This window comes from Narcine bancroftii, chromosome 9, assembly GCF_036971445.1.
Source record: "Narcine bancroftii isolate sNarBan1 chromosome 9, sNarBan1.hap1, whole genome shotgun sequence".
NCBI classification, from domain to species: Eukaryota; Metazoa; Chordata; class Chondrichthyes; order Torpediniformes; family Narcinidae; genus Narcine; species Narcine bancroftii.
In genome coordinates, this window is record NC_091477.1 from 81,186,802 (window position 1) to 81,202,978 (window position 16,177).

Here is a 16,177-nt window from a genome sequence, read left to right on the forward strand (position 1 = left end):
GCAATGCTGGGAGAGAAAGCACTGAAGACAGAATATATATATATATATAGCCTGAGAAAAGAGCGCAAGGGTTAACCTCAGATTTATTTTGCTATTCTCTTAATCCTCCGCATCTGAGTGTGCTTAATAATGATGATTTGCTCCACGTGACAGGTGGAAAGAGACATTACTAAATATTAAATGTTGAAGCTCTCAAGGACATTGCAAAAAGGAATCTTCTCACCCATTAGCTCACAGAAAATATTACAATCCCCAATCAACTCAGGGAGAAACTGGATCTCAACCAGCACATAACTCATAGTGTACCTGACACCAATGATTCCCACCTCATTTGCAACCCCAACCACCACTTTCCTCCAAGCCATGGACCACTTGCAATGGTTACCTCAAAGCACTGCAGAGACACCATTTAGACTGGCTGCAAAACCTGTTCCTAATTGCATTCAGATGTACAAACTAAATTGCTCACATGCCCAACAATAGACTCCTGGAATATGCATATTCTTCTGAGGTATGCCATGGCGCAATATTTGGATGGATGAACTGAAAGTGGGAAAATTTGAGAATAAATATTATTTAACAGATACACAAAGAAGCACAGAGTAAATAATGGAAGGGGCACACTAGCTGTCTGCTACCAGCTCCAATTGTGGTGGAGTTCACTACTTCCATATTACCCAATCTCCCTTCTCACCTTCCAAGAAAACTATGTTCACTTTAGCCACCCTTCTCAGTTTTAAACAAATGTATAAAACTTTTAGTTTTTTTTCTCTGTTAGTTAACTTTCTGCTTTGTAGTTCTTTGTTGCTTTAAGTTTTCCCAGTCTTCTGGCTTCCCACTGCTCTTGGTGATTTTGTTACCATGAGCTTTTAGTTTGAATCCTTTTTACTTCATTAAGTCAACAAAGGCTGACTGTCCCCCATCGTTATTGTCTTTGCTTTTAACTAGAATATACTTTTATTGCACGCTGCGAAAAATCTTTTTGATGGTTTTCTACTGTTCATCAACTGTCTCACTAGATTGCCTTTGTTCCAAGTCTACACTTCATAGTAGTAGGTTTTATTTGTCACTTTAAGAAAAAAACTAGACGTTTCCCTGAACCTGCCATGCTACATAAAAACAACATAACTACAAACAGCGTAGGAACAGAAGCACCAGCTCCCAAGGGTCCACTGCAAGCCATCCTGGCCCTTAGCTGCCACTAGGACAGTGAAATATCACAAAATTAATTTCTCTATCTTACACACACATCTCCAATTACACACCACTACTTAAAATGTATATTAAAAAAAATAGTGTCACAATACAATGATTTTCAAAGGCTGGGCCCATGGTTACAGGTGTTAAGATGCGCGCTAGAGACCATTCAACCGATCCAAAGAGGCTGCTGTAGACTACTTCCGCACGGCCATCAAGGCTGGACTCTGAATGTTAAATGGTTTTTTTTAATAAAAGGGAAAATCCCTCTCACAGTTCACTGTCCCTCGAGGTCAAAGCCACGGTATCTCCCCCACGAGGCCACAGCCATCCTGGAAGTGAATCTTCAGGACCCTTGAACTGGGCCCACGACTCTGCCACTCTGGACACCTCCTCCAGCTCTACCGCTCTGACCACCTTGGGACACTTCTCCGACTGCTCCATGCCATTTCCACCACCCCTGGCAACAGACAATGTCAACTCTGGCACCGAAGACTAAAGGCCACATTGCCCCAGCAGAGGCCTCAATCCCCTCAGCCTTTCAGAGGTCTGCTCTTGCTTAGCTTTCCCCAAGTTTCAACGTCCGACTCAGTGTTCCAGGCTCCATCCTCGTCAGCTCAAGGATGGAGTGTGGCACCTTCTCGGAAGGGGGAAGGGGAGGGGTCCTGTAGCACCCAGTCTAGAGAGGTCACTATGGGCTACAGCCACACTGCCATCTTGAACTCTTTCCAACTCCTCTCTCATCCGTGTAGTCCACCTTGTTACAGCACAATACATTTAGAAACATAGAAGATAGGAGCAGGAGTAGGTCATTCGGCCCTTCGAGCCTGCTCCGCCATTCAATGAGATCAGGCTGATCTTAAAGTTCAGTACCCTGTCCCCGCCTTCTCTCCGTAACCCCTAATTCCCTTATACTGAAGAAATATATCTAATTCCCTCTTAAAAATATTCAATGAACCTGCCTCTACTGCTCTCTGTGGCAATGAATTCCACAGATTCACCACACTCTGGGTAAAGAAATTCCTCCTCATCTCGGTTCTAAATGGTTTGCCTATTATCCTCAAACTATGGCCCCGGGTTCTGGACTCCCCCACCATTGGAAACATCCCATCCGCATCCATTCTGTCCAGTCCTGCCAGAAATTTATATGTCTCTTTGAGATCCCATCTCAATCTTCTAAACTCCAGCGAGTACAATCCCAAATTGCACAATCTTTCCTCATAAGTTATTCCTGCCATTCCAGGTATCAGCCTGGTGAATCGTCTTTGCACTCCCTCCATTGCAAGAACATCCTTCCACAGATAAGGTGACCAAAACTGCACACAATACTCCAGGTGTGGTCTCACCAAGGCTCTGTACAGCTGCAGTAAGGTATCTTTATTCCTATTCTCAAACCCTCTTGATATGAAGGCCAACATACCATTTACCTTTTTAACCGCCTGCTGTACCTGCATGCTCGCCTTCAGAGACTGATGACAAGTACCCCTCGGTCTCTCTGCACTTCCCCATCTCCCAATCTATTGCCATTCAAATAGTAATCTGCCCTCCAGTTTGTATTACCAAAGTGGATAACCTCACATTTATCCTCATTGTAGTGCATTTGCCATGTATCTGCCCAGTCCCCCAATTTATCCAAATCACACTGGAGCTTCCTGATCCCTCTCTTCAGTGCACACAACCCCTCCTAGCTTAGTGTCATCTGCAAATTTGGAGATATTACATCCAATCCCCTCATCTAGATCATTAATATAAATTGTGAAAAGCTGGGGTCCCAGTACAGATCCCTGTGGCACCCCAATGGTCACTGCCTGCCACTCAGAAAACGAGCCGTTTATCCCAACTCTGTCTCATATCTGCCAGCCAGTTCTTAATCCACATCAATACTTTGCCCCCAATCCCATGAGCCTTGATTTTGCATGCCAGTCATTCATGTGGGACCTTATCGAAGGCTTTTTGGAAATCCAGGTACACCACATCCACTGGCTCTCCCCCATCTATTTTACCTGTCACCATCTCAAAGAATTCAAATAGATTTGTCAAGCACAATTTACCTTTTGTAAATCCATGTTGACTCTGTCCGATCCCTTCTCTGCTAGTCATATGCTCCGCTATTACATCCTTAATAATGGATTCCTTAATTTTGTCCTCTACAGATGTAAGGCTCACCGTCCTATAATTCCCCACTTTTTCTCTACCCCACTTTTTAAATAGTGGGGTAACATTAGCTACCTTCCAATCCATGGGTACTGATTTTGAGTTTATCGAGTTCTGGAAAATAATTCTTAAAGCATCTGCTATCTGAATGTCCACTTCTTTAAGTACCCTAGGATGTAGATTATCAGGCCCTTGGGATTTATCGGCCTTCAATCCCTTCAATTTCCCCAAGACCATGTCCTTAGAGATACTGATTTCTTTCAGCTCCTCCCTTGCATTAGTCTCTATGTTTCCCAACATCCTTGGGAGGTTATTTGTATGCTCTCTTGTGAAAACAGAACTAAAGTAAGAATTTAATTGGTCTGCCATTTCCTTATTCCCCATTATATATTCCCCTGATTCTGACTTCAAGGGACCTACTCTGGATTTCACCAATCTTTTCGTCTTGACATATCTATAAAAGCTTTTAGGTCGGAAAAAAAGTAGATTAAATGTGTGCGCAAAAACTTAGTCAAAAGAGTTAATGCAGGAAGAAACAAAAGACAAACTTATTATAATTAACAGACTGCAAATGAGTGGAAAACAGATGGATCTATGTGCTCTTGTGCATGAAATTAAAAAATGTTGGCAAGCAGGTAAAAGTAATTAAGGCATGTTGTACAATGGCCTTTATTGCTTGGGGACTGGAGTTTAAATAGAGAAAAGTATTGATACAATGGGTAGTGGCTGCATCTGGAGTACTGTTCACTATCTTAGAAAAGTATACTAACATTGGAAATTAATGAAAATCCTAAGAGGGTATGACAAGATAGGTATTGAGATATTTCCACTGATGGAGAGTCGCAAATGAAGAAACAGTAATAAGATAAAAGAGCAGTTATTTAAATTGAAATGAATAATCTTGCCAAGAGTAGTGAATCTCTGTAGTTCTCTACTTCAAATGGTTGTGAAAGCTTGGTCACTGGAGTTACTCAAAGAGGAATTACTGGTAGATATTTTTTCCTTAAGTGCAACTTGGCTCAAAAGAGTTTAGGACTGGGGCAAGATCAATTATGATAATACTGCACAGCAGGATAAGATTGAGAGCTGCTGTGATATTCCCATTTTTTAGTGTTCTTTTGCATTCACTAGAGATTAATTTATTGACAAACATGAGTTTAATAAAGTGAATTAAGTGCACAATATGTAATTATAATGTGCAAGCGCACTTTAATAGCAATAGGTTGAAATCAAACAGAATTTGAAAACCTTTTGAGTGTGGGTTAAATAGTAAGAATCATAAGTATTTGCATTAAATTTACTCATTTCCAAATGCTTCTTGATTATGGAGGCTAAATATTATCAATAAGACTGAACACCTCTCACCCAACCATTTGTTTTCCTGACTACAGATCACAAAATACTTAAACTGTTATCTCAGATTAGAATCCATAATCTCTTTGAATGGCAGGATAGGCATGAAGGTGGAAATGGCACACCCCAACTTCTATTTCTTATGCTCTTAACTCACAGGTCCAAGAGACCAAATAAGTGAGTAAATTTCATTTTGGCACATTTAGAAACAAGCCAGAACTGTGGCGCGAATTACCCTCAAGTGTAAACAACCATGAAAATTAGGCAAAGAACTGAAATACATGGAAATTGGAATTATTAGAAGTTGGTATGACCTATGTTTGCTGCAGAATTTTGCAAAAATGAAATGGATGAACTGATAGTCAAGGCAGATCAAGTAGTTAATCCTTTCTCATTGCAAGCTATAAACCATTAATTTAATTATGTTTTGCCGAAGATCTTTCCTTGCAGTTTTCAAAGAATGGATTATAACTCATTTTACTGTGCCAGAATATCTAGATTAACAAATCATGTTTTTCTGGTTCATTACCTTTTTATCTGGAAGTGTACAGTTCATTATTACACAGATTTTATAACTTCAGAACGTTTCAGTTTCACTATTTACCCTACCTTAGAGAAGAAAACTAAAGTGTGAACACAGCAATGTCACAGAAGTGATTAGTGAATCAAACATTTCAAGACACATGAGAGGCCAAGGATGATGAACACAGTTGGCAAGTTGTAATTGTAATCATAATGTTTTATTAACTTTGATCCATAAGATCTTTGTAATAACTTCAAGTTGGAAATGCAATAAAATGGAAGGGAAGACTGAAAGGGAAAGAAAAAGCTGAACACTGGCAATTATTGGAGGCAAAATAATTTTGCAGGAAGCAATAGAAAGTTTTAAGATCTAGTGCAAGGAACATGAGTTGACAACATAACTGATCATGATATGCACAAATGAAGTGGAAGTAATTAGACTGGGATAGAAGAGAAAAGGGATAGATGATAAGTTTCATATAGCATATTTGACGGCATATAGGACCCTCCTTCTTTTCCCAAAAAAATCAGCTCAAAAACCACCCCTCGTCTTATACGTGAAGGTGCCATTTTGGGCGCCAAAATACAAACATAATGGAGGCTTTCCTCCACAAGATAGCGACAGGAGAAAACTACTCACCTAGCTACAAAAAGCCCATGGAGGTACTGCGGTTGTCCAGGATGTGGGCCCGCAGCTTCACAGACCACTTTCACTCAAGCGGCTCATGCTTTCCAGAGTTGCCACTCATTTCCCCCGGTGAGAAGGCCCACTCGCTTGATCCTGCCTGCTTGTTCTCTCCCTCTCTCCCACAGTGCTTTGAGGGGAGTGCTGGGCTTGACGATCAGGTTTTGATTGATGAACAAGGCCCCCGAGCAAATTGAATAAGGCGTGGAGGCGGGTGGCAGTGAGTAAACAGCCTGTCAAGGTCAGCTCAACTGCCGCTCGCTCAATCTGTTCGGGGAGCCGTGCTTGTCGAACAAAGGCTCAGCATAGAGCCCAGCGCTCACCTCAAAACAAGCAATCTGCTCCCCGCGACAGTGGGTCTGAGCCCTGCCCATTGCCCTGTCTTCTCTCCCGCGCGCCTATGGGTCCCAGTGCACCTGTCAATCAATTGGTGTTTGTGTGGTGGGGAAGAAGCAGCCTGAGCCTCGGCAGGCAGGAGGACATGTTGCTGCTGTTGCTTGTGTGCGAAGAGGCTTCGGCATGTTGGCCATGCAAGGCTGGAGGGTTTCCATTGAGGTGAATGAAGGTAAATACACTAAAACAAAATTTTCCTGAAATCTCAAGCTAAAAATGGGTGGGGGTCCTATATGCCAGTGGATCCAATATGCTGTCAAATATGGTATGTATTAATTTCATTGAAGAAATAACATACTGCTACTAGGAGGGAGGACTGATAGTGAAAAGCTTGAGAGGAACTGCAAGAAACACACAACACTGCTGGAGGAGCTCAGTGGGTCAGGCAGCATCCAAAGAAGGATTTCAGCCTGAATCATCGATTTATTGATTGCCTTCTATGGATGCTGCCTGACTTGCTGAGTTCCTTGAGGATTTTGTGGGTTATTCAAGTATCTGCAAACTCTCGTTTCCCTTGGGAGGAACTATGTTGTTTGAGACAGCAGCAGCAAATTCTATCAGTTATTATGCAGGGCTAAAAATACTTCACGCAAATTGCAGAAAATTTCCTAGTTGCATTTATTCCTTTGTTTTCCCAACAACCTGAATAAGCAATCTACACGAGTAATCCAGATTTCAAATATAGCACCCAATCTTTTATCCAGGATTCTGAACACCGGCAACCTCCAAAAACTGGCACTTTTTGGTAATGTAAACACCCTACTGCCTTGCTCCTAGCCCCTGGCCATTCCCCCTCGTCCCACTCCCAGCCATCCATTGGTTGCTCCCGCCCTCTAACTCCCTACACGGCAGCAGGGGTGCAGCGCTGCCGAGCCCAGACTTCAATCGCTGCAGCAGCTGGCAACGGCCCAAGGTGGGAGCAATGGCTGTCTTTGTTACCCATAATGAAGCTGGAACCGTTCTGGCATTCCAGCTACATGAGGGATTATGGATTAGGAAGACAGCCATTACTCCTGCATTGAGTCAGCTACCAGCCACTGCCTGCTTCTCTCCCATCAGAAGCTCAGACTGAGAGTCACCTTTCCACCAAAGGTAAGAAAGAGGGGCAGGGATGAGGACAACAGTGGGAATAGGGGTCTGATTCGGTTTTGTTTTGGTTTTACTTTAAAATTTAAAAAATACTAATGATTTGATGGCCTTTTATGGTATCTAAATTCATTTTAATATCCACATCCCCTGTTTAGTGCAATTTTGAAATATCATATTTGCTTAAAGGGATTGCCATTTAAAAATGACCCTGAAATCTTGAAGATTCTGAACAGCAATTGCCCGGCCCCAACGATCCCAGATAAAGATTAGGCACCTGTAATTTTGAAATTTCCAATGAACAGTTACACGATTACTAAAAATTTAAAGATAAAATAATCAAGATATTGGTAATACAGCAAGCAGCATTTATCTCATGTTCATTGCTACGAATGTAAGCTAGAACTAAATCAATTAAGGGTCACAAGCTCGGAGCACAGAAGCCAAGTGATTTCAAAAGAAGCTCCAGGTGTTTCAAGGACAAAGTTCAAATTCAGATTGTCAGAGTAGATGCACGAGATCACATTGAACCCTGAGATTCATTTTCCTCTGAGACAAGTAGAATTTCTACTTATTGATAGTGCAAAAAGCTGTGCTCAAGAAAGGTGTGCAAAAGAGAAATGTAAACAAACTGACTATGTAATACAGAAAATCAATATTCGATGATAGATAAATGTGCAAAATAAGTACTTAATTGAGTCTCTCAGTTTGTTGTTTAAGAGTCTGATGGTGGAGATAAATCAGAAAAAAATTAGAGTTTATTGTCATGAAAAAAAAATCAGTATTTTGCAACCGTATCATAGTGCAAACATTCATATTATAACCATTTTACAACATTTCTATAAAAAAGTAAAATAATGCAGGAAAAGCAAGGCATTGTCTATGGTTCATTGATCATTCAGGAATCTGAAGGCATGGGGAAGAAGCTGTCCTTGTGCCGATGAGTGCTCGTCGTTAGGCTCCTATGCCTCCTTCCTGATGGTAACAGAGTGAAGAAGGCATGGCCTGGGTGGTGGGGGTCTTTGAGGATAGAGCCTGCTTTTTTAAGACACCGTCTCATATAGATGTCCTCAATGGAGTAAAGTCTGGTGCCTATGATGTTGCAGGCCAAGTTAACAACCCTCTGGATTTTATTCTTGTCCTGAGAGTTGGCGCCTCCATACCAGGCAATGATGCACCCAGCCAGAATGCTATCTATGGTGCACCTGTAGTCATTTATGAGTTTTTGGTGACATACCAAATCTCTTTAGACTTCTCATAAAATATAGCTGCTGGTGACCCTTCTTTGTGATTGTATCAACATGAAGGCACCAGGACAGATCAGGAATTTGAATTTCTTGACCCTCTCCACTACTGAGCTCTTGATGAGGACTGGGTCGTGTTCCCCTAACTTCCTCCTAAAGTCTACAATCATCTCCTTCGTTTTGCTAACGTTGAGCATAAAGTTGTTGTCGTTACACCATTCAATGAGCTGATCTATCTCCCTTCTGTACGCTTCCTCATTGCCATTTGTGATTCTGCTGACAACTGTGGTGTCATCGGCAAATGTAGATGGCATTGGAATTGTGCCTGGCCACACAGTCATGGGTTTTTAACAAGTAGAGCAGTGGCTAAGCAGGCTTCTTTAGGTGCGACTGTATTGATAATCAGTGTGGAGGTGACGTTGTTTCCAATTTTACTACGGTCTTCCAGTTGCAGGGGGGCTACAGAGGTTTGGAGTTTGTAGCTTCTTGATCAGCACTGAGGGATAATGGTATTGAAAGCTGAGCTGTAGTCGATGAAGAGCAGCCGTATGTACGAATTGCTGTTTTTGAGGCAATCCAGGGCCGAGTGGAGAGCCAGCGATATTGCATCTACTGTGGAGCAGTTGTGACGATAGGCAAATTACAGTAGGTCCAGATCTTTTCTTAGGTAAGTGTTAATTATGGCTGAGAGTCATGGTCATGAACAAAGCATTTCATCACAGTAGAAGCTGTAGTCATTGAGGCAGCTCACACTGCTCTCCTTGGGTACCGGGTGGATGATTAATGCCCTTTTGAAACAAGTGAGAACCTCTGACTGCCGCAATAAGAGGTTGAAAATGTCCATGAACACTCCAACTTGTTGGATGGTGCAGATTTTCAGTACCCTGCTAGGTACCCTGTCAGAGCCTGATGTTTTGCGAGGGTTCACCCTCTTGAATGATGTTCTGATGTAGCCCTCAGAGACAGATACCACAGGGTCCTTAGTCAAATCATGAGAACAAGAGGCAGAACCAAATTGCTTTACTGTTCATTATAAATTTAACACAAGTTCCAGAAAGTACATGAAATACAAAATATGTCCCTCAGATTTCTCACAGTAGATTTGCAGCTTCGTCTCCAACCATTTTTTTTTTAAATTCATCCTTTAATAATCTATCCTTCAAGTAATCACTCATGCTGGGATTTAAACCCAATCCCATTCCATGGCAAATAAATTAAAAAGACACAAGAAACTGCTGCAGAATTTTTGAAATGTTAACAGATTATCTCTTGTATGATGGGAATGAAACAAAGAAATTTTTCCAATCCACATCCTCCCCTCGCCAAATATATTACGCAGCCTCACACCTCTATGCCATATTTTTGATAGTGACATGTTTTAACAGCAGAATTAGGTAATTTAATCTCTTGTCACGTTCTAACAAGCAATCAAATGATAGTTGATCTTTTTCCTCTTCCCTTAATTCCTCTAATACCCTAAATTTGTTTATCCTTTGCCTTGATAGATGCAGCAGTTGAGCTTGTCCATCCTTTGCTTTAAGAAAATTTTCCTCATTTCCACCTAAATGGAAATTACAAGACTCTGATCCCCTGCTGTAGGCACCAAGCCAAGGTAAACCAAGTCCAGATTTACTTTGTCAAGCTATAGAACCATCGAACATTACAGCACAAATCAGCCCCTTCTCATCTGTGCTAAACTATTATTTTGCCCGGTCCCAATGCAGGGTCAGCGCCGGGGTGGTTGGGGGACGGGGGGGGGGGGCATTCACAGGCATGCCCCCCCCCAAGTGAGGTGCTGTGTCCCCCCCCATATGATTGTGGGCATAACTCACCATTAGACCCGCCCCCACCCCCTCCCAAATCATTAGCATCTAGTTTGACACACGCTAGCGACTCTCCACCTGCCCCCGGCCGTGTCAGTTGCGTGCATCAAGCAATAAAAGCAGCACCCTCGTCTCCTAGGATGGTGTTAATTTTTGTCAGCAGGTAGTTCTCAGCTTCCCCTCCACCACAGAGCAAGTTTATGAGCGTTCCACTGTGTGTTCCACTTTAATATACTAATGTCCCCCTCTAAAATTTGTTCTGGCAGCAATGAAAGAATGCTCACAATTTAGAGTGGGTATGGGAAAGGTGCAATTTATAGAGAGTATGGGAATATTATAACGAGCATGAGAATATAATAGTGGCAATGAAAGAACATGCACAATTTATTGCGGGTGTGGTAAATTTTGATCTGGGAATATCTCTTTGTACTGAATGCCATGGTATTTCTATAAATAGAGCATTCTAGCTAGGGCACTGCACCTTATCAATGTTAATTGCCCAGTCCCATCCCTGAGGGAGGAGATTAACATATCAAGTGCCTCTGATTTGAGCTGGCATTAGAATTAAAATCTTGCTCAACTCTAAAGCCAAGCTTTGATCTATTTAATTGATTCCTCTCCAAAGCTTGTTATCATCTATATCAGGATATTATCTATATAAGGTGGAGAGGATGAGTGGGTGTGGGTTCTTGAGAGTCGCTGTCTCAGGGGATCTTTCCTGGAACCAGTGCACCAATGGCATCATGAAGAAAGCCCCTACTTCCTCAGGAGTTTGCAGAGAAGCTAGTGGAGATGTTCAAGTGAACCGGTACGGGCTTGAAGGGCCGACATGGTCTGTTTCTGTGTTCCATAACGGTTATATGGTTATAATGGGCGATTGACATTTCTTGGGAGATTAACTGTGGCAGATACTGGTATGTGCTTTGTCTCATGTCCTATTTAAATGCAAATTGATTTTGCCTTTCGGAATGTGGATGTTATACGAAAATATTTTCAACACAATTTATGATTTTCTGTGTGTCTTATGCGTATGCGCATTATATGAGTGAAAATACAGTAGTTGGGTCCCAGGACATTGGCAAAAGAAGATGGAAGGACTGGTAATGAATGTCCTGTAGTTGAATGGGAAACTGCTGTAAGAAGTGGGGTGTAACAGTGCTCATAAGAGTGCTGAAGGGAATGGTTCCTGCAAAACACTGAAAGGGGAGAGGAAAAAATATACCTGGCAGTTGAAGCTATGGAAATTGTAAAGGATTATCCACATTTAATGCCTTTGCACTTAAAAAATTTAAGTTAAGGATGAGGAGGACTCTATCCTTGCTCTAGCCAGGAAAATGGATGAACAGAGAAATTGATGAGATGTGATCAAGAATTCTGTCAACTTTGGTAAAGGGGAAGCCATGGTTCAGAGAAGAGGAAGATAACTCAGAGGCACATGTGAACAATTAAATGCATTCCTCTCCCTGTTCAAAGTTCTTTGCTGCCAAAGGTATTACATTGGAAAGGACCACGTAAGCACAAGAAATGTATTTCAGAAAATTCAAGAAAAAAAGCAAAATGAACACGAGATTGGATCATGTTTTTGGATTCATAGCTGTATTATCCTCAGAGGATCCAATTCAGAAATAATTCATGCTCCTCATAAAAATATAAACTAGCAGTACAGTACCCATTTTGACCCAAAAGGTGTCATTTGCTGAAACTTGAACAATGCAATTCATAGTATAGACTTTGGCAACTTCCACTGCTGTTACTGTGCAAGGAGAATAAACTAATCAATCTTGTGCTGACAAAGGAAAATGAGGATAATGGATAGCAGGTTGTGCGTATAGCTACAGAATGAAACCAGGATCTCAGAACAAATTAAAGGAATTGGAGAGTTCAAAATAGATAGAACGTTTAAATAATCTAAACACATCCCCAGTAATTAGAATTTCCAAAGAAACACTAAAATGATGCAGCTGATAGAGCATCACCTCAAGTGCAGTTTGCACATTGAGTAGATTTCCACCAAGTGCTTTCATTTTCTCCCACATGTAGGTAGCAGATTGTAGGATGTGAGGAGAGCAAACAAGAAAGTAAGAGTAGAATAAAATTAGATGAATGAGGGATTAATGTCAATAGATGGCTGATGGTCAACATGCACTCAGTGGGCTGAAAGACCCGTCTCCATCTATATCTGGTAATAACTATTGAAAAATTATTTTCATTGTATCATAAGGAAACATATTCACAAAATCAAACAATTAATAAAATTTTGACTTTTTTCATGAAGCGTTATCAGAGTTATAGAGATATATATTTAGAGATACATCCATCACAACACCACAAAACCAATTGGCATGACACCTACAACACAGTTGAAGGTTCATTTTTTAATAAAGTCCTAATACCAGGCCAAATAATGTCAGGGAGATGACCCATTAAGGAATTGATTTTTAAAAATGCTCTTGCATGAGGAAGAGATTCAGGAAGGTAGTTCCATAATCAAAGCTCCTGCAGCTGAATGATTCCATCCTGACAATGGAATTTTAAAATATTTTAAAATGAGCACGCATTCAAAATGGGAAGAGTACTGGCACCCATGGATTTTAGATCTTAGGAGAGGGGACAGATCTCAAAAAATAATCTCTTATCCAAAATAACGTCATGGGTTTAGCAAAAGCCAAGACATGTTACTACGTACAGGGAGAGTGTTTTGGATGACGTTTACTGTGGATAGAATCAGACACTTGGCCAGATTATACTGAAATGGTCTATCTGGATTAAATAAATGCAAGGATGAAAGTTTTCAGCATCAATAGACAAGGTGACCAATCAGATAATGTAAATAAGGTGGGAAATTCTGCTCCTTCATTGCAATGGAATAGTTTATCATGGGGCCCATGGCATCTCTATTCTTTACAGAACATTTCTGCTTATCTCGCGCTGGATGGTGGACAAGCAAATCAACAAGAGAATGATCAGTTCAAGAGAGATGGCGATAAAGTATAGCTGGTAGCCATTTCTGTAAGAGCGAAAAACATGACTGCTTTTCAAATGATGTTGTCGATGATGAGATTTAACAGGTGGCCGAGAATAAATCAATGAACTACCGGAGTAATAGGAAGAATTCCTTGCGATTTTGTTGAGAAAACTGGCAATCAACAATGGGACAGGTAATCATGATTCCATCCTTAGGCAACAGTTGGATAGTGAAGGGATCACAGCAATTCAAGTATAAACATAGTTGAAAGGTTTTAAACATGAGATTTCCAGACAGGCAAACACAAATTTGGAAAACATAATGCATTCAATGGCTTTTGTGAGAAAGATACAGAAAATAGTGCGAGTTTATAGTGTCAATTATTTGTTCTTATTTAGGATTAAGGTAGATTGGAAAGGGGAAACAAACTAGACATAATATCACATAATTACTGCTCACTTTGTGCCAGAAATGGAAATTGATAAGCTAGCAGCAAATGGTAGGATTCGTGTTGTGGAAAAAAAAAGAGGCAGGTCTCAAGGGACAAAATTAAATCAACAAGTTGGAAGGGAAACTGAACAGAGATGCAAGTTCAGGGTTAATGTAAAAAAGAACCTTATAAGTCAGTCCAGTTAGCTAGGGAAATAGAGGAAAGCAACAGAGAAAGCAGATCAGATTGTTTTATCCTTTGCAGCATAATTGCCCTTTAGCTCCTCAAAATTGTTGTTCCTATACAGTAAAAACCCCTGTTATCTGCATTTTAAGCAACCGGCAACATCAAGTGAGTGGCAAAAATAATCAAGGAAATTAAATAAATAATTCCCCCCCCCCCCCCCCCCCCCCCAAAAGATTGTAACATTGAATGTTCTCTGAAGTAACCCACAAGCCTTTGGTGAAGATGGGAGCAAATATTCAGCCAGCTGAGTCCCTTGGTCATGCTTTATTTGTAGCAGCTGTTTGAATAAAATTGTGTTTAAATAAAATGGCATCGCCCAGGATGAAGAGCTGGTTCATGGCTCTTGCCATTGGGGTGGCTCTCTTAAAGTGTCTCTTATCCCTGCTTAGTAATAGTCTTTTACTTTATTATTATATTGTTAAGTATTACCATTCCCTGTAGGGGCTTTCCTTTATTTGTGGAATAGACAAGAAAGAGGGACTAAAGAGGTTTTACTGCAGAGAAGAGAAACCAACATTGTCTTTACATTCTAGGATGATTCCACAATATCAAATCAGAGCAGGGTACATTATCACTTTTTGTAATTTCACCACCCCAGATACTGCATACATCTATTTCTTCAAACCTTGGAAGTGGCAATAAAGAGTGTATAGGGTAAGCAGCCAGGCTGAATGAATGACATGAGTTTAACAAGCTAAAGGGCATCAACAACACCAGTGAGAGTGTGATCGAGCAAATTAATAGCATCATAAGTACTGTGACAAATGAAAAGTGAGAAGAAGCATGGATTTTGTAACAACAGGCACAAATAGTGGAATTCCAACTTGATTCCTTTCCAGCTCTTCCAACCACTGTTTCATGATGAAAGAAGCGGGTCCATGGGATTAAAGGAATGCTCAGAGCTGGCATAGATTTGATGAACTGAAGCTCCCAAATTCTATCCCACTCTAAGGCTAAGATCTGAACTTGTACATGATTTGAACACAGTTGTATTATTTTACCAAAGGTAGTTTTTGGTTAACTGAGTTTCAATTTTTTTTTTAAATTTTGAATCAGTACCTTATTGAACAAATACACAGATGCCTCTGTGTTTGTGTGTCCTGACCCAATCATTTAAGAACATATACTTAAATAACTGACCCTGAGAAAAGGTTATGTAGCAAGACTTTAACTAACTCTAACATTGGATCAGCAATGGAAAAGTCACCAGACAATAGTACATTGAAAAAAAGGACTTTTAATTAAACTATTCCCCACATAACATCTCTCAATAATGCTCAACTTAATGCTAAATTAACCCCCACGATGGGCAAGTGTAAAATGTGTGTGCATGTGTGTGGTTTTCAAAGTCTAGGACATTACAAGGGCTTGCTTCTGGAAACATCAATTTTAAAATCCTGTTTCAAATCTCTTGTTGAACGCAAGAATATTTTTAAATTATGTTCCAGAAGTTTTAAAAGAGCAAGTATGAAGCATCAGCTTTCTTACAAACTTACACGTCTTTCGATGTTAGCTTTTATAGAAAATTCTCCTTGCTGGTATAGTCACACATTTTCCTTCACCCTGCCCTTCACAAAGGTCAGGTTTTGGGAGGAGTCACGTGATGGAGTAGTGGCCGGACAGTGAACTCCAGCCCTCTCCAGAAAAGTCGGGAAAAACAAAGGAAAACACAAAGGCACAGAAATACAAGTTAAAGAAAAGTGAGTATAAAGGTGGAAAGAAGATGGCGACAAAAAAAAAATCGAAAGCAGCGGTAAGAAGAGAGGAAGAGAAGACAACGGAGGAAGAAGGAGAAGGCCTTACCTGTTCGAAGAGGCCCGCGGTGGAGAGAGAAACCCGCTTCCCTCAGGTTGGTAGATAGTGGACTACAAAAATGGCTCGCTGAGCCGAGTAAAAGTGCGCAACCGCGCATGAAAAAAAAAACACACCGACAGGAGGGGGGACCAGCTGGGGAGTCGATCTCCACAGCCGGCAACGACAGCTGCAGAACACCTGCAGCAAGAAGAGAACACAGAAGACAATGGAAACAAGAAAGAAGAGAAGAAAAGGGCAACAAAGAAACAACAGATGGCCAACCCA

General features: G+C 41.0%; 1 protein-coding gene and 1 long non-coding RNA gene across 5 annotated transcripts in view; one reads left to right on the forward strand and one right to left on the reverse strand.

Annotated features, from left to right (window-relative positions):
• LOC138742998 (uncharacterized) overlaps positions 1–13,571 on the forward strand; it is a 31,222-nt gene extending 17,651 nt beyond the window's left edge. The window contains exons 2-3 of the long non-coding RNA XR_011344583.1: positions 10,140–10,246; positions 13,365–13,571. This is a non-coding gene — a long non-coding RNA (uncharacterized lncRNA). The remainder of the gene's footprint in view (positions 1–10,139; positions 10,247–13,364) is intronic.
• stag1a (STAG1 cohesin complex component a) overlaps positions 1–16,177 on the reverse strand; it is a 243,211-nt gene that overhangs the window by 88,825 nt on the left and 138,209 nt on the right. The gene's annotated exons all lie outside the window — the stretch shown is intronic.